Here is a 25177-nt window from a genome sequence, read left to right on the forward strand (position 1 = left end):
TATATTTCCAAGTCAGGATGGTGAGTGGCTTGGAGGGGAATGTGAAGCTGGTGTGTTCCCTTATATCTGTAGGAAGTGGTCGTGGGTTTGGAAGGTGCTGTCTGAGGATCTTTGGTGAATTTCTGCAGTGTATCTTGTAGATGGTACACACTGCTGCTACTGAGCGTCAGTGGTGGGGGGAGTGGATGTTTGTGGATGTGGTACCAATCAAGCGGGAGCTGCTTTGTCCTGGATGGTGCCAAGCTTCTTAAGTGTTGTTGGGGCTGCACCCATCCAGGCAAGTGGGGAGTATTCCATCACACTCCTGACTTGTGCCTTGTAGATGATGCACAGTTCTTTGGGGAGTCAGGAGGTGAGTTACTCACTGCAATATTCCTAGACTCTGAACTACTCGTGTGGCTACTGTGTTTATGTGGTGAGCCCAGGTGAGTTTCTAGTCAATGGTTACTCCCAGGATATTGATAGTGAGGGATTCGGGGATGGTAATGTCATCAAGGGGGTATAGTTAAATGCTCTCTTGTTGGAGATGGTCTTTGCCTGGCACATGTATGTTAATGTTAATGTTAATTGCTACTTATCAGTCCAAGTCTAAACTTTGTCCAGTTGGTGGAGTGGGTAGATGGGTGGCACATAAGGTTCAATGGGGAGGTGATGTCCTTGTGGCATTATCACTAGGCTATTAATTCAGAAATGTTCAGGGGTCCCAGGTTCAAATCCTGCAATGGCAGATGGTGGAATTTGAAATTAAGAAAAAAAAAGCAAAAAAAAAAATCTGGAATTAAGAATCTAATGATGACCATGAAACCATTGCTGGGAAAAACCCATCTGGCACACTTATGCCCTTTTAGGAAGGGAAATCTGCTGTCCTTACCTGGTCTGGCCTACATGCGACTCCAGACCCATAGCAATGTGGGCTTTGACTCTCCATTGCCCTCGAAATTGGCCAAGCAAGCCACTCAGTTCAAGGGCAGCAAGGGATGCGCAACAAATTCTGACCAGCCAGTGACGCCAATGTCCCACAAGTTGGAAAAAAAGATGTAGAGAAGACTGAGGTGATATGCTTTCGCTGGAAGAACGATGAAAGACAAGATAAAATACAGGGGATATGATTCTAAAGGAGGTGGAGGAGCTGGGGATCTATGTGCAAGGATCATTAAAGGTGGAATGACAGGGGGAAGAGAGCAGTTAATAAAACACACAGTATTCTCAGCTTTATTAATAGGGACATAGAGTATAAGAGCAGGGAGATGATGTTAAATTTTTACAAGAGGCTTATTAAACCTCAGCTGGAGTATTGTATCCAGTTGTGGGCACCACATTACAGGGAAGATGTGAATGAATTGGAGATAGAGTGCAGAAGCAATTTACAAGAATGTTTCCAGGGATGAGAAGCCTCAGCGATGAGGACAGATTGAAGAAGTTGGAACTGTTCTCCCTGGAGAGAAGAAGGCTGAGAGGGAGATCTGATAGGGGTTTTCACAATCATGAGTGTGGGCTGGATGGAGTAGATTGGGAACATCTGTTCCTGCTCATAAAAAGATCGAGAGGGCACAGATTGAAAGTATTTTGCAAAATAAGCAGATGTGAGGTGAAAAATAAGCTTCTTCCGCACAGCAAGTGGTTAGGGTGTGGAATGCACTGTCTGGAAATATGGTGGAGGCAGGCTTAACTCAGGCATTCAAGAGAAGCACTGGATGGTTATTGGGATAGAAACAATGTGCGGGTTAGAGGGAAAGGCAGAAGATTAGCACTAAATTAAAATGTTCAGAGCCAGTGCAAGGTCAACGGGCTGAATGGCCTTCTTCTACTCTGTAATTCTGAGTGGGAACCCAAACTGGGCATCACTGAGCAGGTTATTGCTGAGCAAGTGCTGCTTGATAGCGCTGTTACTGACACCTTCCATCACTTTACTGATGATCGAGAAGAGTCTGATGGGATGGTAATTGGCCGGGTTAGAACATACTTGGGCAATTTTCCACATTGCCGGGTAGATGCCAGGGTTGTAACTGTACTGGAACAGCTTGGCTAGGGGAAGCGGTAAGTTCTGGAGCACAAGTCTTCTGTATTATTGCCAGAATGTTGTCAGGGCCCGTAGCCTTTGCAGTATCCGGTGTCTCTAACTGTTTCTTGATATCACATGGAGTGAATCGAATTGGCTGAAGACTGGTATCTGTAAAGTTGGGGACCAATGGAGGAGGCCGAGATGGATCATCTGCTCGGTATTTCTGGCTGAAGATTGCTGCAAATGCTTCAGCCTTATCTTTTGCACTGATGTGCTGGGCTCTTCCATCATTGAGGATGGGGATATTTGTGGAGCCTCCTCCTCCAGTGAGTTGTTTAATTGTCCACCACCATTCACAACTGGATGTGGCAGGACTGCAGAGCTTAGATCTGATCCATTGGTTGTGGGATCGCTTAGTTCTGTATATCTCTGCTAACACCATTTATCATCCAGGCAGTCCTGTCTAGTAGCTTCACCACTTATGCCAACTGCTGTTCCTGGCATGACCGATGAGGAAGATGCCAGGTCATGAGGTTACAGAATACAATTCTGCTGCTGTTGATGGCCCATAGCACCTCATGGATGCCCAGTTGAGTTGCTAGATCTGTGCGAAGTCTGTCCCATTGAGCACAGTGATAGTGCCACACAACACGATGGAAGTTATTCTCAGTGTGAAGGCAGGACTTCGTCACCACTAGGACTGTGCGATGGTCACTCTTACCGATACTGTCATGGACAGATGCAACTGCAGCTGGCAGATTGGTAAGGATGAGGTCAAGTATGTTTTCCCCTCTTGTTCCCTCACCACCTGCCGCAGACCCAGTCTAGCAGCTATGTCCTTTAGGACCTGACCAGCTCGATCAATAGTCCTGCTGTTGAGCTACTCTTGGTGTTGGACATTGAAATCCCCCACCCAGAGTACGTTTTGTGCCCTTGCCATCCTCAACGCTTCCTGTAAGTGTTGTTCAACATTGAGGAGTACTGATTCATCAGCTGAGGGAGGACGATACATGGTAATCAGCAGGAGGTTTCCTTGCCCATGTGTGGCCTGATGCTATGAGGTTGGGAGTCAATTTTGAAGACTTCCTCCTGACTATACCACTGGGCCACAACCCTGCTGGGCGTGCCCTGCTAGGAGAGGTTGTCTGGGATTTTGCCTGTAAGATAGGGTTATATCCAGCTGCTGCTCAACTTGTCAGTGGCACAGGTCCCATGACTTTGGCAGGACTCAGGGGGAGGTGATGGCCTAGTGATTTTATTGCTGGACGTTAATCCAGAGACTTACATAATGTTCTGGGGACCTGAGTTCAACTCCCACCACGGCAGATGGTGAAATTTGAATTCAGTAAATATCTGGAATTAAGAATCTAATGATGATCATGAATCCATTGTTGATTGTTGGAAAAACCCATCTAGTTCACTAATATCCTTTAGGGAAGGGAAACTGCCATCCTTACCTAGTCTGGCCTACGTGTGGCTCCAGACCCACAGCAATGTGGTTGACTCTTAACTGCCCTCTGGGCAATTAGGGATGGGCAATAAATGCTGGCCTAGCCAGCGACACCCTCATCTCATGAATGAATAAAGAAAGTTGGGTTGGGTGTGCTGGTGCCTCGGATGATGCCAAGTGATACCCAGTTTTCTTCTCAGTTGACGTCTTGGCACAACTGGAGTAGTTTGCTTGACCATTTCTGAGGGCAGTTAAGAGTCATTGTTTGTGGGGTCTGGAGTCACGTGTAGGCCCAGACCTGGGTAAGTACAGCAGATTTCCTTCCCTGGCTTGATGTATGGGCAAGATTACACCAACCAATGCCACCCAGCGTGGGTCACCATCAGGGGAATAAGGGAGGAATACTGGGGTGTCGGGATGGGAGAGGAAGAAACACTAGGCAGGGGTGTCTAAGAAGTTATCCTCAGCTGTATAGGTGCATGAATATGGCGTCTAAGGAAGCCCCATGAAAGATTAGACCCACACTCCTGTTAATTTGGAGTGCTCTGTCTTTCAGACAGATCCCAGTGTGCTACATTTAGATTTAGCCACTCCAAACCTTGAACCTCACACAAAGAGAACAGTGGACAACCTATGACAGCACTGAACAGAACAGAAGGTACCTGGAGCTGAGAAACCTAATCAATGAGTGAAAGCAATGGATGATTAAAAGGATGACATTTTCTCTTTCTGCAGGGGACATGAATGATTTCTTTGTTGGTCTGATGGGAAGACGGAACATGGAGTTTGGTGAGGATGAATCTCGTTGTTACTTATTCTCTTTAACCTTTAGGCTTCTTGGCAGTTGTGTTAAGATGTGAAGAATCTTTGGGAGGGCTTTATAAAGAGTTGGCTTTGGCCAGTGCTACAGTGCCAATGAGTGGGAGATGGGATGGCACTTATAGCTAAGTCTCCTGGTAACCGCAGGATTATTTCTCCAGCAAAATGGAGTCAGCGGAGGATAGTTAGATGAAACAAAATATATGCCATCCCCACATATGATTCACTCATTGGCCAATTCTTACTGAGGCATCGGGAAGAGGTGGGGAGGAAGTCGGGGGTGGGGTTGGGAGAGCGATCTCATCAGTCAGCTAGAGAACTGGGATGTGAGACTGGTGCTGCCTGTTCTGAGAGAAGATTCACATGCCAATCAATCACATGCCAATCAGGCATTGGCAAGACCCTGAGGCTGGACGTCTCACCCAGTGAGAACTGCTGGCTCAGCAGCGCCACGAAAGAGGCTGTGGTGGCTGATGGAAGTGCATCCCTGGATTTCCAAAGTCTCGGATGACCTGAGGTAAGTGATGTGGTGGGTTGGCTGTTTCTTGTCAGGAATTTTGAGGAGTCACGTTCTGCCTTCAATGCACAGACCCCTTCCAGCAGTGCCACAGGGAGAAATGTCAAACCGTGCCCCAGCTCGACCCCAGATTCTGCAGGACCTGGTCAGTGAGCAAATAACCTTGCCTCTTAATAACGAGGTAGATCTCATTGATACTGAAAACAGAAATTGCTGGAGAAACTCAACAGGTCTGGCAGCATCTGTGGACAGAAAGTAGAGTTAATGTTTCGGGTCTAGTGACCCTTCTTCAGAGCTGAAAGAAGCTAGGAAAAGGTGGTATCCATGCTGATGACAGGGCTAGAGGGGGAAAAGAAATGAGTGGAGAAATGGAGACAGAGCCCAGAGAGAGAACAACAGTTAAACAGTCAAAGGGATGGTTGATCTTGAGTTCCTAACCCTATCTGCCAAAGCTACCATAGAGTCATACAGCACAGAAACAGACCCTTTGGTCTAACCAGTCCGTACCGACAATAATCCCAAACTAAACTAGCCCCACCTGCCTGCACTTGGCCTGTATCCATCCAAGCCTTTCCTATTCATGACCTTATCTAAATGTCTTTTAAATGTTGTAACTGTACTCACATCCACCACTTCCTCTGTGTGTTCATTCCACACATGAACCACTCTCTGTGTAAAAAAAAGTTGCCCCTCATGTCTTCTTTAAATCTTTCTCCTCTCACCTTAAAAATATGTCCCCTAGTCTTGAACTCCCCCACCCTAGGGAAAAGATACCTGCCACTCACCTTATCTATACCCCTCATGATTTTATAAACCTCTGAAAGGTCACCCCTAACATCCTATGCTTCAGTGAAAAAAGTCCCAGCCTATCCAGCCTCTCCTTATAACTCAAACTCTCCATTCCCAGCAACATTCTGGTAAATCTCTTCTGAACCCTCTCCAGCTTAATAATATCCTTCCTATAACAGGGTGACCAGAACTACACACTGTACTCCAGAAGAGGCCTCACCAACATCCTGTACAACCTCAACATAATGTCCCAACTCCTAAACTCAAAGGACTGAGCAATGAAGGCAAGCGTGTTAAATGCCTACTTAATCACCCTGCCTACATGTGACGCAAACTTCAAAGAATTATGTACCTGAACCCCTAGGTCTCTCTGTTCGACAACACTACCTTGATCAGTAAGTTCTTAGTCCAACAAGGAAGGAGGAATTGTTGGATCTGGTGGGTCAAGTGGACGAAGTCTCCATTTGGGGATCATTGTATTGCAAGGTTTAAGTTAGTCATGGAGAAAAAAGTCCTCTGAAACAAGGGAAATGCCTTGCTTCAACTAGATGAAAGTGTGCCTAGCCAAGGCAAAATGGAACCAAAAGGTGAAAGGAAAAAAAACTAATGAAATAATAGTAGATCTTTCAAGGGAAGATCTTTCAGCTATAAGCTAGGTGCATTCCAAGAAGAAAGAAAGACACAGGAAACCAAGGTCAGGGCTCCTTGGGTGATGAGGGAGACAGAGAATATGGGAAAATGATGGAACAGAAAAAGGAGGCTGTATAATGATGGTCATGTGAAGTCTTTAAGACAGAGAACAAGGTCAAATACAATAGGTTGAGGAGAGGTGAAGAGGAAAATAAGACTGGCTAAAGAGCGATATGGGAATAGAAAAGTGATTTACATGAACTGCCTAAAGGATAGTTAATAGTCAACCACATAGGCTGTGGGTCTGGAGCCACATGTAGGCCCAGACTAGGTAAGGAGGGCAGATTACCCTCCCTAAAGGACATTAGTGAATCAGGTGTTTTTTTTTAAAAAACAACAATGGTTACTATTAGGCCAGTTTTTAATTCCAGATTTTTTTTTTAGAAATGGAATTCAAATTTCACCATCTGCTAGTGTGGGGTTTGAATGCACAACGTGAGCCTGGGGTTTTAGATTACCAGTCCAGTGATATTACCACTGCCTCACCAGTTCCCACATAGGCATTTTAAGAAAATATTTCACAATGCACCACATAAAAGGCTGGTTAACAGAAGGGAGGCTGATGGAATCAAAGGGTCAGTGGCTCAGTGGTTAGCACTGTTACCTCACAGTGCTAGGGACCCAGGTTCAATTCCACCTTCAGGCAACTGTCTGTGTGGAGTTTGCACATTCTCCCTATGTCCATGTGGGTTTCCTCTGGGTGTTCTGTTTTCCTCCCACAGTCCAAAGGTGTGCAGGTTAGGGTGGATTGGCCATGGGGAATGTGGGGTGGGACCTCTTTGGAGGGTCAGTGTAGCCTTGATGGGCCAGATGGTATCTTTCCACACTGTAGGGATTCTACATCAGCTTAAGACTGAAAGCAGCGAGTCACGGTAAAATGTATGTTCCTCAGACCAGAGGATGGTAGGCAGTGGGGTTGCCCAAGAGCTAGTGCTAGGACCTTGGCTTTTTTGACATACATGAATGACTTGGATATTGGAAAACAGAGTAAAATGTGCCAATGTTTGTCATCCTTCCCAGATTGGTACCAATGAGGATGACACCAGTCATTTGCAACAGGATTTAGGTTGGCAGAATTCAGATAACCTTCAGAACGTTTGGTTGACAGAAGCACCTAAGAAGATGTTTGAAAAATAATGAGGAGACTGTTGGTTTAGATCTTATGTAGATTATAATGTTTTGGAAATCGAGAGATGAAACCAGCTCTGCAAGTAAATAAATTGTCCACGTGCAGCCTACGGTTGGAAGCCGGTTTTCAGTCTAAGACAAAGTTGGAAAGAGGAAGTTCCACTCCAAGATTTATAGCATTAATCGTCTCAATGAAAGGCAGGTATTTCTTGTTGCAGTTGGAGTTCTGGAAGCAATCCATTAAACCATTGCAATGAGCTGTTGGAAACCGAGGGTGTTGTCTGATGCTTTAAGCCACTGCACAGCCATCACAGTGAGGTTGGTGCCTGACCTGTGCCATCCAGAGGCGTGAGGCTTGAAAGGAAATTTGGAGGGTGGCTTAGCGAAAAACTAACAGAAGCATCCCCTGTAGAACATTGTATGTTAGTGATTAGCTGGAGCACTGAAGAGAAATGAATGTGAATGCCAGAGAGCGGTGGTATACCACTTGATTTGAACCCTGTCTGTGTGTTTCTGTGTGTGAGTTTGTGCGCATTTGCTTCTCTGTGCCTGAGTGTACGTGTGTGAGAATGTGTGTGCACGTGCTCGTGTGCGTGTGTGTGTGTGTGTGTGTGCACGTGCACATGTGTGTATGCGCATGTGTGTGTTGTATATGTGTGTGTGTGCATGTGTGTGCGTGTGTGTGTGTATAAAATAGTGAGAGATCTTGTAACATATGTCTTTATAAGCTATAGTAATAAATTAGGGGTGCTTCTTGATTTGTTTAATTTCTCTTCATTATTTAGAACCAAATAATATATATGTTATAAATGTGAAATCTTTGTAGCAAAGTTCTGTCACTTAACTGCTGGATGTTCAGATTTCTTCCGTAAAGTTTAATGGTCCCAAACAGGATTGTAACAGAATAGAGAAGATGTGAGGTGGTGCATTTTGACCAAGGAGATAGGGACATGTAATATAGACTTAATGACACAGTTCTGAAGAGTGTACAGTAACAAAGGGACTTGTGGATGTATGTGCAGAGATCTTTGAAGGTGACAGGACATATTGAGAGAGTGGTTAGCAACGGATATGGGATCTTGGTCTTCAGAAAAAAAGGTCTTGAGTAAGAAAGTGAGGCTGAACCTTTATAAAGCTCTGGGTAGGCCCCAGTGAGAGCACTGTGTCCAGTCCTGGTCCCCAGCCTTTAGGAAGGAGGTGGCTGATACTCGAGAGGGGGCAGAAGGGATTTATCTGAATGGTTCCAGTGATAGGGAGTTTTAGTGACAAGGTTAGAGCGGGAGAAGCTGGGATTGGTTTCCTTGGAACAAAGGAGATTAGATCGAGGTAGACAAGATTACAATAAGTTTAGATAAGGTAGACAAAGAGAAACTGTTCCCATTAACTGATGGTGCGAGAAATAGGGGGAGACAGCTTGAAGAACTACAGGAGGTAGTGTGGGGAAGAACATTTAGGAACAGAGAGTGGTAATGAACTGGATCTTGTTGCCTGTCAGTGGTGGGGGGGTGGTGGCGGGGGAGAGATCGGGGGGAGCAATGAATGATTTCAAAAGGAAATTGGATAGAGACTAATGGAAATAAATTTGCAGGGCCATAGGGATAGAGCAGGCTTGACTGGTTCACTCTAGGTGAGCTAGCATACGTTCAATGGGCTGAATGGCTTCCAACTGTGTCATAATTGTTCTCAAACTCTGTGCTGTGTTGACAAATGTCGGAAGCACAATTTGGGAGGTGGACTGGATATCTTTTCGAATTTGTTTTTCAACTTAGCTATACAACAAAGTCTTTTCCTTTTGCATTGCTGTTATTGTACTAACTGTTAATGTTTAGAACGGGTGTAACTGTATGAACTAACCTAATTCAATCTGTCACACTTTGGCGTTTCCTGTGTGTGAAAACATCTGACAAGGTCTTTCCAAGGAGAAATGCCAACCGGTGCAACTGTTGCTAGCCTAAGCAAAGCTAAAGCTCTCTGTGCTATACTTTAATGCAAACATTAGATCACTAGAGTTTGCAACAGCCAGTTAAAAGACTTATATTTGTGGATCACTTGCTGATAAGCCCGCAATAATAAAAAAAATAATCTGAAGTTCCTTTGCCTGCAATGAGCTACTTCGAAGGGCAGCAGCAGCCATTTTGCGCAGAGCAAGCTCGCACAAGCACTAATGAGAGTTAACTTATTTTGTTTTGATTGCTGGCTGGGACCCTTTTCAGAGTGTGTGAGAGGATCTGCCAAGCTATTAGACCAGGCCTCAGTTTAACATCTCACTGATAGAAGGCATCTCTGACAGTCCAGCACCCCCTTAGGTACTACACTGGGAGTGTCAGCCTAGATTATGTGTACCATCAATGAGATTGTGAATTTACAGGTTCAGATGGTGCTACTACTGAGCTTCAGCTGAGAAAAACAATGAGAGAAAAAGTGAATTAATGATTTCAAATATCACATTTAAACAGATACATCAGCTACTCTAAATAAAGGTGCTCCTGAGAAAAAAGGATTCACTGTTCCTATCAAGTGCAAACTGAGGTAATTATTTTACATCTTTCAAATGTTGCAGTAAAAGTGTCAATGTGCAGATTGTGATTGTGATTGTAAAAGCTGTAACTGCTGGAGAAGTTAAAGGGTGGCACAACGGCTAGTACTGCTGTCTCACAGTGCCAGGGGCCTGGGTTTGATTCCACTCTTGAGCAACTGTCTGTGTGGGGTTTGCACATTCTCCCCGTGTCTGTGTGGGTTTCCTCCCACAGTCCAAAGATGTGCAGGGTAGGTTGATTGACTGTGCTAAATTGTCGAGGGATGTGCAAGCTAAGTGGGTTAACCATAGGAAATGTAGGGTTATAGGGATGGGGTGGGATGCTCTTCAGAGGGTTGGTGTGGATTTGATGGCCTGCTTCCACACTAGCATTCTAGGCCTGGCAGCATCAGTGGAGAGAAAAGAAACAGAAATAACATTTTGAGTCTGGTGACCCTTCATCAGAATTGAAGTCATGGAGGTAAAACATGAACTCTGTTCCTGTCTCCATGGATGCTCCCTAAGCTGTCCAGTTTTTATTTTCAGCATTCTTGTGTTTCTGGTGTCAAATTCAAGCCTCTGCAGTATTTTTCTTTTTTATCGTTGTACATCAACAGTTATTTTCGCTCATTTAGGCCACTTCCTTGAGGGAAAGCCCTCCCAACGGTGCAGCTCCTCCCCAGCTTCCATCAGAGATACTCCTAGACTGGCCAGTAGGAGTCAGCCCAGGGTGTGAGCTGGCTTGCAATTTTGCTTTCTCATTTAAGTTGAAAGCAGCTACAGATCTGACACGGGTCTTGAACCCATGTCTAGCAACTGTGCCCAACGTTTACCAGTGCATGTTGCCCTGTGTTCTTTTCTCCGTGTCGAATTTCAGAAGGGAACAGAGTCAGGCTTGATTTCTCATGGGGGTTAAACAGTGAATGAAGATCGATTAACGAGCCTTTGATCTGTCTTTAGGGCCTGCAGGTCCATTTAACCTTCGAAGGAATCCGGACCATTCCCAGAAAGCGATGGCTGCATCTACCAAAGTGCGCACCTTTCCAAATCAGCTCCTAACTCTGTTCTGTACAACTGAGAATTAAATTGACAGTAGATTTGCATTTGTGTTTGAAGCCTATGTGGATTCACTGACACTGGTTTGGCAAATTCAGTGACAATCTTTATCATTAGCCAAGGGAATGACAGAGAAATGTGTGATCAAGACCAGGAAACAATCCAGGAGCTGCCTCATTTCTACCTAAAGCTTATACCTTGCTTTTTGTGAACTCCTGTGCCCACTCCAAATAAATACTCCAACTTGGCTTTTTATTAATTCAGTGCTATAACTGCAGGATGTAATTGTTATGATCACTCTTCCCTGTGCCTATGCCACTCTGCAGATCAGTATTGCATTTACTTGCTGCAAACTGTCCCCTAATGGTGTGCCTACCCGTGCTCTGCTACTTCAACTGCTGCTGTTAACTTAACCAGAAAGTAACAAATCCACAACAGTTCTTGTGACTTCAAGTATATCACCCACAGAATGTTACCTTTCCCATGCCAATCAGCCTCACGGCTACTGTTACTTTTAGATGTTTTATCTTCCTCATTGTATAGAATATACATTTCAACCAGTCATCAAGCCTCAGAGTCATAAAGATGTCCAGCATGGAAACAGACCCTTCGGTCCAACTCATCTATGCTGATCAGGTATCCTAAATTAATCTAGTCCCATTTGCCAGCATTTGGCCCATATCCCTCCAAACCCTTCCTATTCATATACTCATCCAGATGCCTTTTAAATGCTGTAATTGTACCAGCCTCCACCACTTCCTCTGGCAGCTCATTCCATACACGCACCACCCTCTGTGTGAAAAAGTTGCCCCTTAGGTCCCTTTTAAATCTTTTCCCTCTCACCTTAAACCTATGCCCCTCTACTTTTGGACTCCCCTACCCTGGGGAAAAGACCTTGGCTATTCACCCTATCCATGCCCCTCATGATTTTATAAACCTCTATAAGGTTACCCCTCAGCCTCCAACACTCCTGGGAAAATAGTCCCAGCCTATCCAGCCTCTCCCTGTAGCTCAAACCCTCCAACCCTGGCAACATCCCTGTAAATCTTTTCTGAACTCTTTCAAGTTTCACAACATCCTTCCTATAGCAGGGAGACCATAAATGAATGCAGTATTCCAAAAGTGGCCGAACCAATGTCCTGTACAGCTACAACATGACCCTCCCAACTCCTATACTCAATGCACTGACCCATAAAGGCAAGCGTACCAAACACCTTCTTCACTGCCTTCTTTCCCCATCACTTCCAATCCAGCCAAACACTGACAATTCCAAATGTTTTCTACATGGCTGTGAGGAAAAAGTCAGTTTCCATTGATCGTCTTGATAAATTGAAGCAATCATTTTTTTCTGGCTGCATAGTAATTTAGAGTCACGCACTGTGAGTGGAAAAATGGACCCTTTCTCAACTCATGCAGGCCTAGCCAGTGACGCCCATATCCCATGTACGAATAAAACTGCTGCTCCACAAGTTAATCCCCCAACCCCACGACATATCCACAAAAGGCAGACACTGATGGATACTTCTGGTGTTTAGTACAGGCTGTGTAGGTGAGTTAGATTCTGTTGTGACCCTGGTGTGACTTATTTGTCGTTCTGGTTGTTTGGGTGTGTAAGGTAAATACTATCCTTGCTGCTGCTATTGTCACTGACTGATCTGTATTGTCCTGCAGAGCTTTATTCTGAAATAAGTTGCAACGTGCCAAAAGAATAAAATGCAGCATGCAGTTACAGAATGCATTTCAAGGGTGGAATCTTTATTAAAATAATCTATTTTAAGCGAAGAAGCACAGTACCAAAACTTGCAGACTGCAGACAAAAAGAACTCCACCTGTGTCACACAAGTCACTCCCTTTAACAGCTCTGGATGAAATCCCACAATAATCTCCATCTAAACATTCCATTTTACCAATTATTTATATTTTAAATTATAGTGCGAGAGACAATTCTTCACAAAACCAGCCCCTTGCTATAAAAAGTGCATTGTATTATTTGACAACAGTAATTAAGTTGTTATCAAATGATTCATGATGAGCGATGGCAGGATTTGGGTCGTCTTATTGAAGTTTGTTGGAATCCTTCTGTCCTCTACAAACTGGCCATGGAGCATTCATGGCTGGACTCCATCATTTCTGGTCTGAAGGGTGTAGGGAAGGAGCATTCTGCTTACAAAAGGGAGAGGGAATAACAATGAAAATGCAACAAATAAAACAACTGCTACCTCCAATAACAAAAAGTCAGGTTGAAATTTGTCTGGTAGTATAGAACATGCAATATTCAATCATCTGCTTGTTTTACACAGTGCTCAATTACATTGACAGCAAAGGAACTACATCAGTTTTTTTGATATTCATTCATGGGATATAGTTGGACCAGCATTTATTGCCCATCCCTAATTGCCCAGAGGGCAGTTAAGAGTGAACCACATTGCTGTGGGTCTGGAGTCACATGTAGGCCAGACCAGGTAAGGATGGCAGTTTCCTTCCCTAAAGGACATTAGTGAACCGGATGGGCTTTCCCCCCTGACAATCAGCAATGAATTCAGTCTTCTATAGATTCTTATTTCCATATTTTTTTTATTGAATTCAAATTCCATCATCTGTCGTGGCAGGATTTGAATTCAGGTCCCTACAATGTTATCTGGGTCTCCAGATTAACAGCCCAGCAATAATACCACTGGGCCATCGCCTCCCCGAACATCAGCTGCTGTGTAAGTGACCAGCTGGTCCCGAAACGCCAACAGGGGGCACCATTGAGGCTGACGATTTACCCCCCGATTGCTTTAGACACATGACCAATTTTGATTTTTGGAATGAGTCATTTTAAAAAGAGTTTGCTGTCCTGAGGTCACTAGTGCTCCCAGTATTCGGTATATTCGATAGTGTACTTCTGTTCTTTTATAGCCATTAACTCACTGGAATGGTGTCAGAGGGAGCTATACTGCATGTATGAAAGACTCCTAGGCTTGAATTCTGATTATGTGACCATTGCTCAGCTCAGATTTAAAGGGAACTGAGAATCCTGAAACAGGCAGCAAGTAAAAAAAAAAGTTGGATGTATTCCAGAGAGCACTTGGAGTCATTGAGATGTACAGCACAGGATTAGACCCTTTGGTCTAATTCGTCCGTGCCAACCAGGTATCCTAAATAAATCTAGTCCCATTTGCCAGCATTTGGCCCATATCCCTCTAAACCGTTCCTATTCATACACCCATCCAGATGCCTTTTAACTGTTGTAATTGTGCCAGCCTCCACCACTTCCTCTGGCAGCTCATTCCATACACACACCACCCTCTGTGTGAAAAAGTTGCCCCTTAGGTCCCTTTTAAATCTTTCCCCTCTCACCTTCAACTTATGCCCCTCTAGTTATGGAGTCCCCCCACCCTGGGGAAAAGACCTTGGCTATTCACCCTATTGATGACCCTCATGATTTTATAAACCTCTATAAGGTTACCCCTCAGCCCCCAACTCTCCAGGGAAAATAGCCCTAGTCTATTCAGCTTCTCCCTATAGCTCAACCCCTCTAACTCTGGCAATATCCCTGTAAATCTTTTCTGAACCCTTTCAAGTTTCACAACATCCTTCCTATAACAGGGACACCAGAACTGAACGCAGTATTCCAAAAGTGGCCCTAACCAATGTCCTGTACAGCCACAACATGACCCTCCCAACTCCTATACTCAATGCACTGACCAATAAAGGCAAGTGTACCAAACACCTTCTTCACCGCCCTGTCTACCTGGGAGTCCAAATTGCTACAACACAAATGAATCACTGCGATTTGGTGCAATGTTTGATCTCTTAATTAATAATCGGATTGATGAGAAGATTAATAAACATAGTTTTCCCCATCGCACACCAAGTTCCTTGCAGAAGTGATGACTCAGCTGACATTGTTAAACTCTGTTTTTTTTAACATTGCTGCTGTTAAAATCCAGCTTTGTGAATCTTGATAATGGTTGAAGAATAAAACGAGAGCTATTAGTGTGTTATATGTGTGGAAAGTGAGTTTCTATATTGATACACAGCAGATGTATTACTGAGGGTGTTCTTTTCTGGAGTCAGAGTACTATTGAAACACTCACTGATCTACAGCACCTCACACATAACAAATCCTGCACTCTCAATCCATCCCTGAGTTTGATTCTTTGAGTTGAAGTGGCCAAAGATTCAATGACAGTGGTTTACGAAAATTGTGGAATGTGCCAGAGCAGAAACAGTGGGCTATTTGGTTCTTCTGTTAGTGTTTATCTTCATCTCATTTGATCAGACCAGCCCCCCAACTCCTCCCATATGTATAATTAAACAATATTCCTCAATATGGATGGGACTTGAACCCAGACTGCATGGTAGAGACACTATCACTGTGCTACAGGAGCCCTTACACACTATCCTAATATACCATTAATATTGTACACTTGTGTTTTAATATGGAGGGAATTTGCCACATACCAGGGTTGAAGCACCAATCTGGCTCAATCTCTTTCAAACACTATTGGGTTTCACTCTCCTTTATCCACAACATGATCATCAATAAGTGCTGGTGTCTTTTCTCCTCAACCAACCAGTTCCTTAAACTGTTCCTTCCCTCCTCCCTCTGAGGGTGAGGTTTTTGTGCCCCTGCCTTGAACCCACATCGCTTTCCGTTCCTTTAACTGTTGTCACATCTCCAATGCCCCTCTCCTGTGTAAATCCTTGAGCCTTATGTCAGCTCCTCAGCCTCTCTGCCCATTCTCCCATGCTTGGATCACCAATCAGGGTTCCACCCAGCTTCCACATCTCTTAAAAGATGCAAATCTTTTCCAGGTACATAAGAGCATAAGCAGAAGGAGCAGGAGTAGGCCATCTGGCCCATCGAGCCTGCTCCGCCATTCATTAAGATCATGGCTGATCTTTCTTCAGCTCCACTAACCCACCCACTCACCATAAACCTTAATTCTTTACTGTTCTAAAATCCATCCATCGTCGCCTTAAAAACATTCAACAAGGTGGCCTCAACTGCTTCCCTGGGCAGGGAATTCCACAGATTCACAACCCTTTGGGTGAAGAAGTTCCTCCTCAACTCAGTTTTACATCTGCAATCCCTTATTTTGAGGCTATACCCCCAGGTCTAGTTTCACTCACCAGGGGAAACAACATTCCTGCTTCTAGCTTATCTATTCCCTTCATAATTTTATATGTTTCTATAAGATCCCCACCTCATTCTTCTAAATTCCAATGCATATAGCCCCAGTCTACTCAATCTCTCCTCATAAGCCAACCCCCTCAACTCTGGAAGCAACCTAGTGAACCGTCCTCTGCACCACCTCAAGTGCCAGTAGATCCTTTCTCAAGTAAGGAGACCAAAGCTGTACACAGTACTCCAGGTGTGGCCTCAACAGCATCCTATACAGCTGTAACGTAACCTCCCTGTTTCTAAACGCAATCCGTCTAGCAATGAAGGACAATATTCCACTTGCCTTCTTTATTACCTGCAGCACCTGCAAACCAACCTTCTGCAATTCATGCACAAGGACACCCAGGTCCCTTTGCATAGCAGCATGCTGCAATTTTTTACCATTCAACTAACAGTCCATTTTGTTGTTATTCCTATCAATTGTTATGATATAAGCTATCTCTCCCCCTCCTGATTGTAGCCTTTGACATAGTTGACCATCCTTCTCCAAAACTTCTCTTCCTTTATCCAATCAGGTGGCACTGCACCCATTTGGTTCCATTCTTGTCTATCCAGTCATAGCCAAAGAATCCATTCCGAAGAAAAAGGCCATTATTTTCAATCCCAGCTCCAAACTGTTCCCTAGTTACCAGCTCCAATCCCTTGCCTGGCAACAACCTGAGGTCTAAACCAATCTCATCACAAGCTTAGTGTCATCATTGACCCCGAGATGAGCTTCCTCCATGCTTTCTGAATTCTTGGCCCCAAGACAGCTCCAAAATCTACCCCAGCCCCAAATGGGGATCAAACCCTGTGCTGTTGGCATCAATCTGATTCACATTGTCCATTCAGCCAACTGAACCAACCACTCTGCTAAGGAATCAGATTTGTTCTTGTTAGAAACAAAGTATACATTTCATCAACGGTTTGTAGTTTGTGCTAGGATGGGGGTGGAGACATTGTTTTAGTTTCATTTTTAGTGTTGATGGTATTAGACAGGAACTTTCAAAAGTTGACCGGGGAGACTGTTTACAGGTAAAGGGAAGTGGGAGGCTTTCAAAAGCGAGGTAACGAGAGTTCAGGGACAGCATGTTCCTGTTAGTGTGAAGGGCAAGGCTGAATGACTAGAGATATTGAGGATCTGATCAAAGAAAAGGAGGATGTATATGTCTAGTACAAACAGCTGGGATCAAGTGAATCCCTTGAGGAGTATATGGGATGTGGGAATATACTGAAGAGGGAAATCAGGAGGGCAAAAACGGGACATGAGATAGCTTTGGCTGATAAGGTGGAGGAGAATCCAAAGAGATTCTACAAGTGTATGAAGGGCAAAAGAGGGGAAGTAACAGGTAAGTTTCGAGAAATTGTTCTTGGAGCAGAGAGCATCAATTTAGTTTTTAAATTATTTAACATTGTAAGGATTAATTAAGTTAAAGGGGTAAGAGATGGCAGGAGAACTCCAATCGTCATCTGTTCCTCTTGCTCAATGTGGGATGTTGGGTACATTTCCAGGGCCCGGGACCTGCATGTGTGCTAGAAATGTCTCCAGCTGCAGCTCCTGGAAGCCCGAGTTCCGGAGTTGGAGCAATGTCTGGGACACTGTGGAGCATTCGCAAGGTGGACTCAGAGTCCACAAGCAGGAAGGGAATGGGTGACCATCAGGCAGAGCAGGAGGGCTAAGCAGGCAGCACAGGAATCTCCTCTGGCTATACCCCTGCAAAACACATATACCCTTTTTGGATACTGTTGAGGGGAATGGCCTCAGGGGATAACAGCAGCAGCCAAATTCATGACACCATAGTTGGCTCTGCTGCAGAGAGAGGGAGAAATAGGAATAGAAATGCTATAGTTATAGGCGATTCAATCATAAGGGGAATAGATAAGTGTTTCTGTGGCTGCGAATGAGAGTCCAGGATGGTGTGTTGTCTCGCTGGTGCTAGGACCTGGATGATTCGGAGCAGCTGCAGGATATTCTGGAGGAGGTGGGTGAACAGCCAAAGGTTGTGGTACATGATGTTACTAACGACACAGGTTAAAAAAAAGAGATGAGCTCCTAAAAGCAGAATACAGAGAACTAGGAAGAAAGTTCAAATGTAGGACCTCAAAGGTAGTTATCTAAGTATTACTACCAGTGCCACAAATTAGTCAAAGTAGAAACTGCAGGATATAATCGGATGAACACATGGCTGAAAAGATGGTGTGAGGGGGATGGTATCAGATTCGGGAACATTGGGACCGGTTCTGGGGGTTGGAGGGGTGGGCGGTTGCGGTCCTGTACAAACTGGACTGGTTACACCTGGGCAGGACCAGGATTGATGCCCTGTGGGGTGGGGGTACTTGGTAGAGTGGTTGGGGAGGTTTTAAACTAGTGGTCGGGGGGATGGGAACCAGAGGACTAGGGCAATAGATGCAGAAATGGAGGGAGAGGTAGAAACCAGGGCAAACATGACCAAGAACAAGCAGGGATTGCTGTGTGGTGGGGGGGAAGAAAGCAGGGGTAGTGGTCTGAAATGCATCTATTTCATTGCAAGTAGTATAATTGGCAAGGTAGATGAACTCCAGAGCATTGGTTAGTATTTGGAACTATGACTTTATAGTGATTATGAAGACTTGGCTGAAAGAGGCGCAGGACTGGCAGCGGAGTGTCCCAAGATTTAGATCTTTTCAGGTGTGATAGAAAGGGAGGTAAAAGGGGTTTGGGGTGTTGCATTATTGGTAAAGGAGTATGTCAGTTGTTCTGAGGGAGGATACATCAGGACTCTTGCAGTGAGGCAATATGGGTAGAACACAGGAACAGAAAGTGAAATCACAATGTTGGGGATATACTACAGGTCTCCCAACAGCCAGTGGGAGATAGAGGAGAGAATATGTAGGCATATTTTGGAAAGATGTAAAAACAGCAGGGTTGTTGTGGTGGGTGATTTCTTCTTTTTATAAACTTCCCCTGTACTCCCTTCCTGGGACTCCCTTCATGCTAGGGGCCTGGATGGAGCAGAATTTAAGGACCACTCAGGAGGGTTTCTTGACACAATATATAATCAGTCCAATCAGGGAAGGGGTTATACTGGACCTAATTTTGGGAAATGAGACCAGCTAGGTGAATGCGAGGTGATGCATTTTGGAAGATCCAATTCAAGAGCGAACTATATGGTAAATGGAAAAGCCCTGGGGAAAATTGATGCACAGAAAGATCTGGGTGTTCACGTCCATTGTACCCTGAAGGTGGCAACGCAGGTCGATAGAGTGGTCAAGAAGGCATACGGCATGCTTTCATTCATCGGACGGGGTATTGAGTACAAGAGTTGGCAGGTCATGTTACAGTTGTATAGGACTTTGGTTCGACCACATTTGGAATACTGCGTACAGTTCTGGTTGCCACATTACCAAAAGGATGTGGATGCTTTGGAGAGGGTGCAGAGGAGGTTTACCAGGATGTTGCCTGGTATGGAGGGCGCTAGCTATGAAGAGAGGTTGGATAGATTAGGATTATTTACATTAGAAAGACGGAGGTTGAGGGGGGACCTGATTGAGGTCTACAAAATCATGAGAGGTATAGACAGGGCGGATAGCAAGAAGCTTTTTCCCAGAGTGGGGTCTCAATTACTAGGGGTCACGATTTCAAGGTGAGAGGGGAAAAGTTTAAGGGAGATATGCGTGGAAAGTTCTTTTCGCAGAGGGTGGTGGGTGTCTGGAACGCGTTCCCAGCGGAGGTGGTAGAGGCAGGCATCATAGCATCATTTAAGATGTATCTAGACAGATACATGAATGGACAAGGAGCAGAAGGATACAAATCCTTGGAAAGTAGGCAACAGGTTTAGATAGAGGATTTGGATCTGCGCAGGCTTGGAGGGCCGAAGGGCCTGTTCCTGTGCTGTAATTTTCTTTGTTCTTTGTTCTATGAAGTTTCAGTGGGCACACATTTTGGGAGTTGTGACCATAATACCACGAGTTTTAATTCCTTCATGGATAGGGATAACAGCAGTCCTCTGGTGAAGGTGTTAAACTGGGGGAAGCCGAACTACAACAACATTACGCAGGAACTGGAGGGTGTTGATTGGAGGTGGCTGTTTTGAAGGTAAAGTCACATTGGACATGTGGGAGTATTTCAAACGGCAGTTGATAGGCGTTCAGGAGAGGCACATTCCTGCAAGAATGAAGGATGGGTATGGCAAGTTTCGTGAACCTTGGATGACCAGGGATGTTATGACCTTGGTCAAAAAGAAAAAGGAAACAGGAGGATGGTCTAGGAAGATGGGAACTGACAAAGCCCTTGAAGAATGCTTGGATTTGGTGGGCTGGGCCATGTTCGAGCATTCAGCGAAAAACCTAGACGATTAAGACACCACTGTCACGGACTTCATTAGCAAATGCGTGGGGGACTGCGTACCAAAGAAGTCAATCCGAGTGTTCCCCAACCGTAAACCTGGGATGAACCAGGAAATCCATTCCCTACTGAAGACCAGACGTGCAGCATTCAAGTCGGGTGACCCGGACCAACACAGGAATTCCAGATATGACCTCCGCAAAGCCATGAGGGAGGCCAAGAGGCATTCTGGACCAAGTTTGAGGCCCAGACCTACCAAACAGACTCCTGCTGTCTATGGCAATGCCTAAATGACATTATGGGATAGAAAATGAAACAGTGTAAGATAGCAGACAATGACATATCCCTCCCTGACTCGCTCAATGCTTTCTATGCTCGGTGTGAGCAGAATACCATCGGCGTGGCAACGCCTGCCCCAACAGTCCCAGACACCAGTTCCCTCTGTCACTGCTTCAGACATCAGATTGGTCTCCCTGGGAATCAACCCAAAGAAAGCGACAGGCCCAGATAGTGACCCCAGCCGAGCACTCAGAACCTGTGTGGACCAGCTGGTGGAGGTATTCACCGACATCTTCAACCTCTCCGTTCTACAAGTCGAAGTCCTCACCTGCTTGAAGAAGACCACCATCATCCCTGAACCCAAGAAAACACATGCAGTGTGTCTTAATGAGAACCGCCCAATAGCTCTGACTTCAGTAATCGTGAAGTGCTTCGAGAGGCTGGTCAAGACCCACATCAACTCCCGGGTCCCAACCTGACTCGATCCCCTACAGTTTGACTACCGACGTAACAGATCCACAGAGGATGCCATATCCCTATCCCTGCAATCATCCCTGGAACATCTGGACAACAAAGACACCTACATCAGACTCCTGCTCGTTGACTACAGCTCCACCTTGAAAACCATTATCCCCTCCAGACTGATCTCAAAACTGTGTTACCTGGGTCTCAGCTCCAACCTCTGCAACCGGATCCTCAACATTCTGACCCATAGGCTGCAATCAGGGAGGATAGGTAACTGCACCCCCTCCACAATAACACTCTACACTGGAGCCCCCCCATGGATGTGTCCTCAGCCCCCTACTGTACTCCCTGTACACCCACAACTGTGTTGCCAAATTCCAAATGAATACCATCTACAAGTTCGCTGATGACACCACCGTAGTGGGATGGATATCTAACAACAACGAGTCAAACTACAGAAGGGAGATAGAGGGCTTGGTGATGTGGTGCAATGAAAACAATCTGCCTCTCAACGTTGGCAAAACTAAAGAACTGATCATCGACTTCAGAAAGAGAGGAGGAGAACACACCCCCATTTACATCAACGGAACTGAGGTTGAGAGGGTGAAGAGGGTGATAATAACGAACGAACTGTCCTGGGCTTCCCATGTAAACACGACGGTCAAGAAAGCACAACAATGTCTCTTCTTCCTCAGGTGGGTCAGGAAATTTGGCATGTCCATAAGGACCCTCACCACCTTCTACAGATGCACCATTGAAAGCATACTGTCCAGGTGTATAACAGCCTGGTATGGTAACTGCTCTGCCTAGGACCGTAAGAAACTACAGAAGGTGATGTGCACAGCCCAGACCATCATGGAAGCCAACCTTCCATCCATGGGTCTATTCACACAGTTCATTGCCATGGAAAGGCTGCCAAGATCATCAAAGACCCATCACACCCCGGTAATGACCTCCTACAACCTCTTCCGTCTGGCAGAAGATACAGAAGCCTGAACACATGCACAAGCAGGTTCAGGAACAGCTTTTTTCCGGCCATTATCAGACTGTTGAACGGACTCCAGCCTCAAATAATCTAACCTGCAATATAACCTGTATGCCTCTAAGTCTTTTTAATCTGTACATCCCTTGCCTGCTGTGATCTGCCTGTGCCGCTCATAAACAAAGCTTTTCACTGTATAGAGATGACAAAATGATCAGAGGTATAGATAGAGTAGACAGCCAGAGACTTTTTCCTAGGGTGGAGGAGCTATTACGAGGGGGCATAGTTTTAAAGTGAGTGGAGATAGATATAGGGGAGATGTCAGAGGTAAGTTCTTTACTCAGAGAGCGATCAGGGCGTGGAATGCATTGCCGGAGAGGGTAGTGGAGTCGGCCTCATTAGGGGCATTTAAGCGGCTATTAGATAGGCATATGAATGATAGTATAAGGTAGGGGTGGAGGTTAGATAGACCTCAGATTTAGGGTAAAAGTTCGGCACAACATCATGGGCCGAAGGGCCTATACTGTGCTGTACTGTTCTATGTTCTATGTTCTATGTATTTCGGTATACATGACAATAAAATCAATCAATCAAGTACATAAGGAAAGTAGGAAAGAACTTAAACAGGGAATTAGAAGGGCTATTAGGGATCATGAAAGGTCATTAGCAAACGGGATTAAGGAGAATGCCAAGGCTTTTTACACATATATAAAAAGCAAGAGGGTAGCCAGGGAAAGGATTGGCCCACTCAAGGACAAAGGATGGAATCTGTGTGTGAAGCCAGAAGAGGTAGATGAGGTCCTAAATGAATACTTTGTGTCGGTATTCACCAAAGGGAAGGAATTGATGGAGGATGATTTCAGGGAAGGGAGTATCGAGTTTCTAAGCCATGTTGCTATTAAAAAGGAAGCGGTGTTGTGTGTCTTAAAGAGTATTAAGGTAGATAAGTTCCTGTGTCATGATGGGATCTATCTCAGAATATTGAGGGAGGCAAGAGAACAAATTGCCGGAGCATTGACAGGCATCCTTGTATTCTGTTTGGCCACAAATGAGGTCCCAGAGGACTGGAGAATAGCCAATGTTGTCCCACTATTTAAGGGCAGCAGGGATAATGCAGGAAAGTACAGGCCTGTGAGCCTCATGTAAGGAAATTATTGGAAAAGATTCTCAGGGACAAGATCTATACGCATTTAGAAGCAAATGGACTTATTAGACATAGACAGCATGGTTTTGTGCGGGGGAGGTCGTGCCTCACTAACTTGATTGAGTTTTTTGAGGAGGTGACGAAAATGATTGATGAAGGAAAAGCGGTTGATGTTGTCTATATGGACTTCAGTAAAGTCTTTGACAAGGTCCCTCATGGCAGACTGGTACAAAATGTGAAGTTACATGGTATCAGGGGTGAGCTGGCAAGATGGATACAGAACTGGCTTAGTTATAGGAGACAGAAGGTAGTGGTGGAAGGACAGTTTTCGGAATGGAGGGCCGTGACTAGTGATGTTCCACAGCGATTCGTGCTGGGACCTCTGCTGTTTGTGATCTACACAAATGATTTGGAGGAAAATGCAGCTGGTCTAAATAGTAAGTTTGCAGATGATACAAAGATTGGAGTTGCAGGTAATGAGGAGGATTGTCAGAGGATACAGTAAGGTATAAATCAGTTGGAGGCATGGGCAGAAAAATGGCAGATGGAGTTGAATCTGGAGCAATGTGAGGTGATGCATTTTGGGAGGTCAGGTATAGGTGGAAATTATACAGTGAATGGCAGAACCTTTAGGAGTATTGATATGCAGAGGGATCCGGGCGTGCAGGTCCACAGATCACTGAAGGTGTCACCACAGGTAGATAAGGTAGTACAAAAGGGCTATGACATGCTTGCCTTCATTGGAAGGGGCATTGAGTATAAGGATAGACAAGTTATGCTGCAGCTTTATCGAACTTTAGTTAGGCTACATTTGTAATATTGCGTACAGTTCTGGCCACCACACTACCAGAAGGATGTGGATGCTTTTGAGAGGGTACAGAAAAGGTTTACCAGGATGTTGCCTGGTATGGGGGATTTTAGCTATGAAGAAAGGTTGGATAGACTGGGTTTGTTTTCACTGAAAAACAGGAGGTTGAGGGGTGACCTGATAAAAGTTTATAAGATTGTGAAGAGTGGAAAGAGTGGAAAGTATGAGGCTTTTCCCTAGGGTGGAGAGGTCACTTACTAGGGGACACAGGTTCGGCGTGGGGGGGATGGTGTTGTAGAGGAGATGTACGAGACACGTTGTGCGCACAAAGGGTGGTGAGTGCCTGAAACGCGCTGCTAGAGGAGGTGGTGGAAGCAGATATAATAGCAGCATTCAGGAAGCATCTGGACAAATACATGGGGGAGGTGATGGCCTAGTGGCATTATCGCTGGACTGTTAATCCAGAGACCCAGACAATGTTCTGGAGACGTGGGTTTGAATCATGCCATGGCAGATGGTGGAATTGGAATTCAATAAAATTATCTGGAATTAAGAATCTAATGATGACCATAAATCCATTGTCAATTGTTGGGAAAAACTCATCTGGTTCACTAATGTCCTTTAGGAAAGGAAGCTGCCATCCTTACCTGGTCTGGCCTAACTCCAGACCCACAGCAATGTGGTTGATTCTTAACCACCCTCTGGGCAATAAATGCTGCCTAGCCAGTGACGCTGTCATCACGTGAATGAATAAAGGGAAAAAAAGATAGGAAGGCAATAGAAGGATATGGATCTTGTAAGTGAAGGCAGTTTTAGTTTGGAAGGGCAAAATGTATCAGCGTGGGCTTGGAGGGCCAAAGGGCCTGTTCCTGTGCTGTATTGTTCTTTGCTCTACGGAGAGAATTGGGCCCCTTAAAGATCAACGCTATGTGTGGAACCACAGGAGTTAGGTGAGATCCTAAATGAATAATTCGTGCCAGTATTTACGTTGGGAAAGACAAGGAAGCTAGGGAACTCAGGGAAACAAATAGCGATGTCCCAAAAAGAGTTCACATTA

At 45.0% G+C, this 25177-nt stretch overlaps 1 long non-coding RNA gene across 1 annotated transcript in view; it reads left to right on the plus strand.

Annotated features, from left to right (window-relative positions):
• LOC125487389 overlaps positions 1-11013 on the plus strand; it is an 11761-nt gene extending 748 nt beyond the window's left edge. The window contains exons 2-4 of the long non-coding RNA XR_007265865.1: positions 4188-4241; positions 9852-9924; positions 10871-11013. This is a non-coding gene — a long non-coding RNA (uncharacterized LOC125487389). The remainder of the gene's footprint in view (positions 1-4187; positions 4242-9851; positions 9925-10870) is intronic.
• Positions 11014-25177: the final 14164 nt, after the last annotated feature.

Source organism: Rhincodon typus, chromosome 41 (assembly GCF_021869965.1).
Source record: "Rhincodon typus isolate 14 chromosome 41, sRhiTyp1.1, whole genome shotgun sequence".
Classification (NCBI taxonomy): domain Eukaryota; kingdom Metazoa; phylum Chordata; class Chondrichthyes; order Orectolobiformes; family Rhincodontidae; genus Rhincodon; species Rhincodon typus.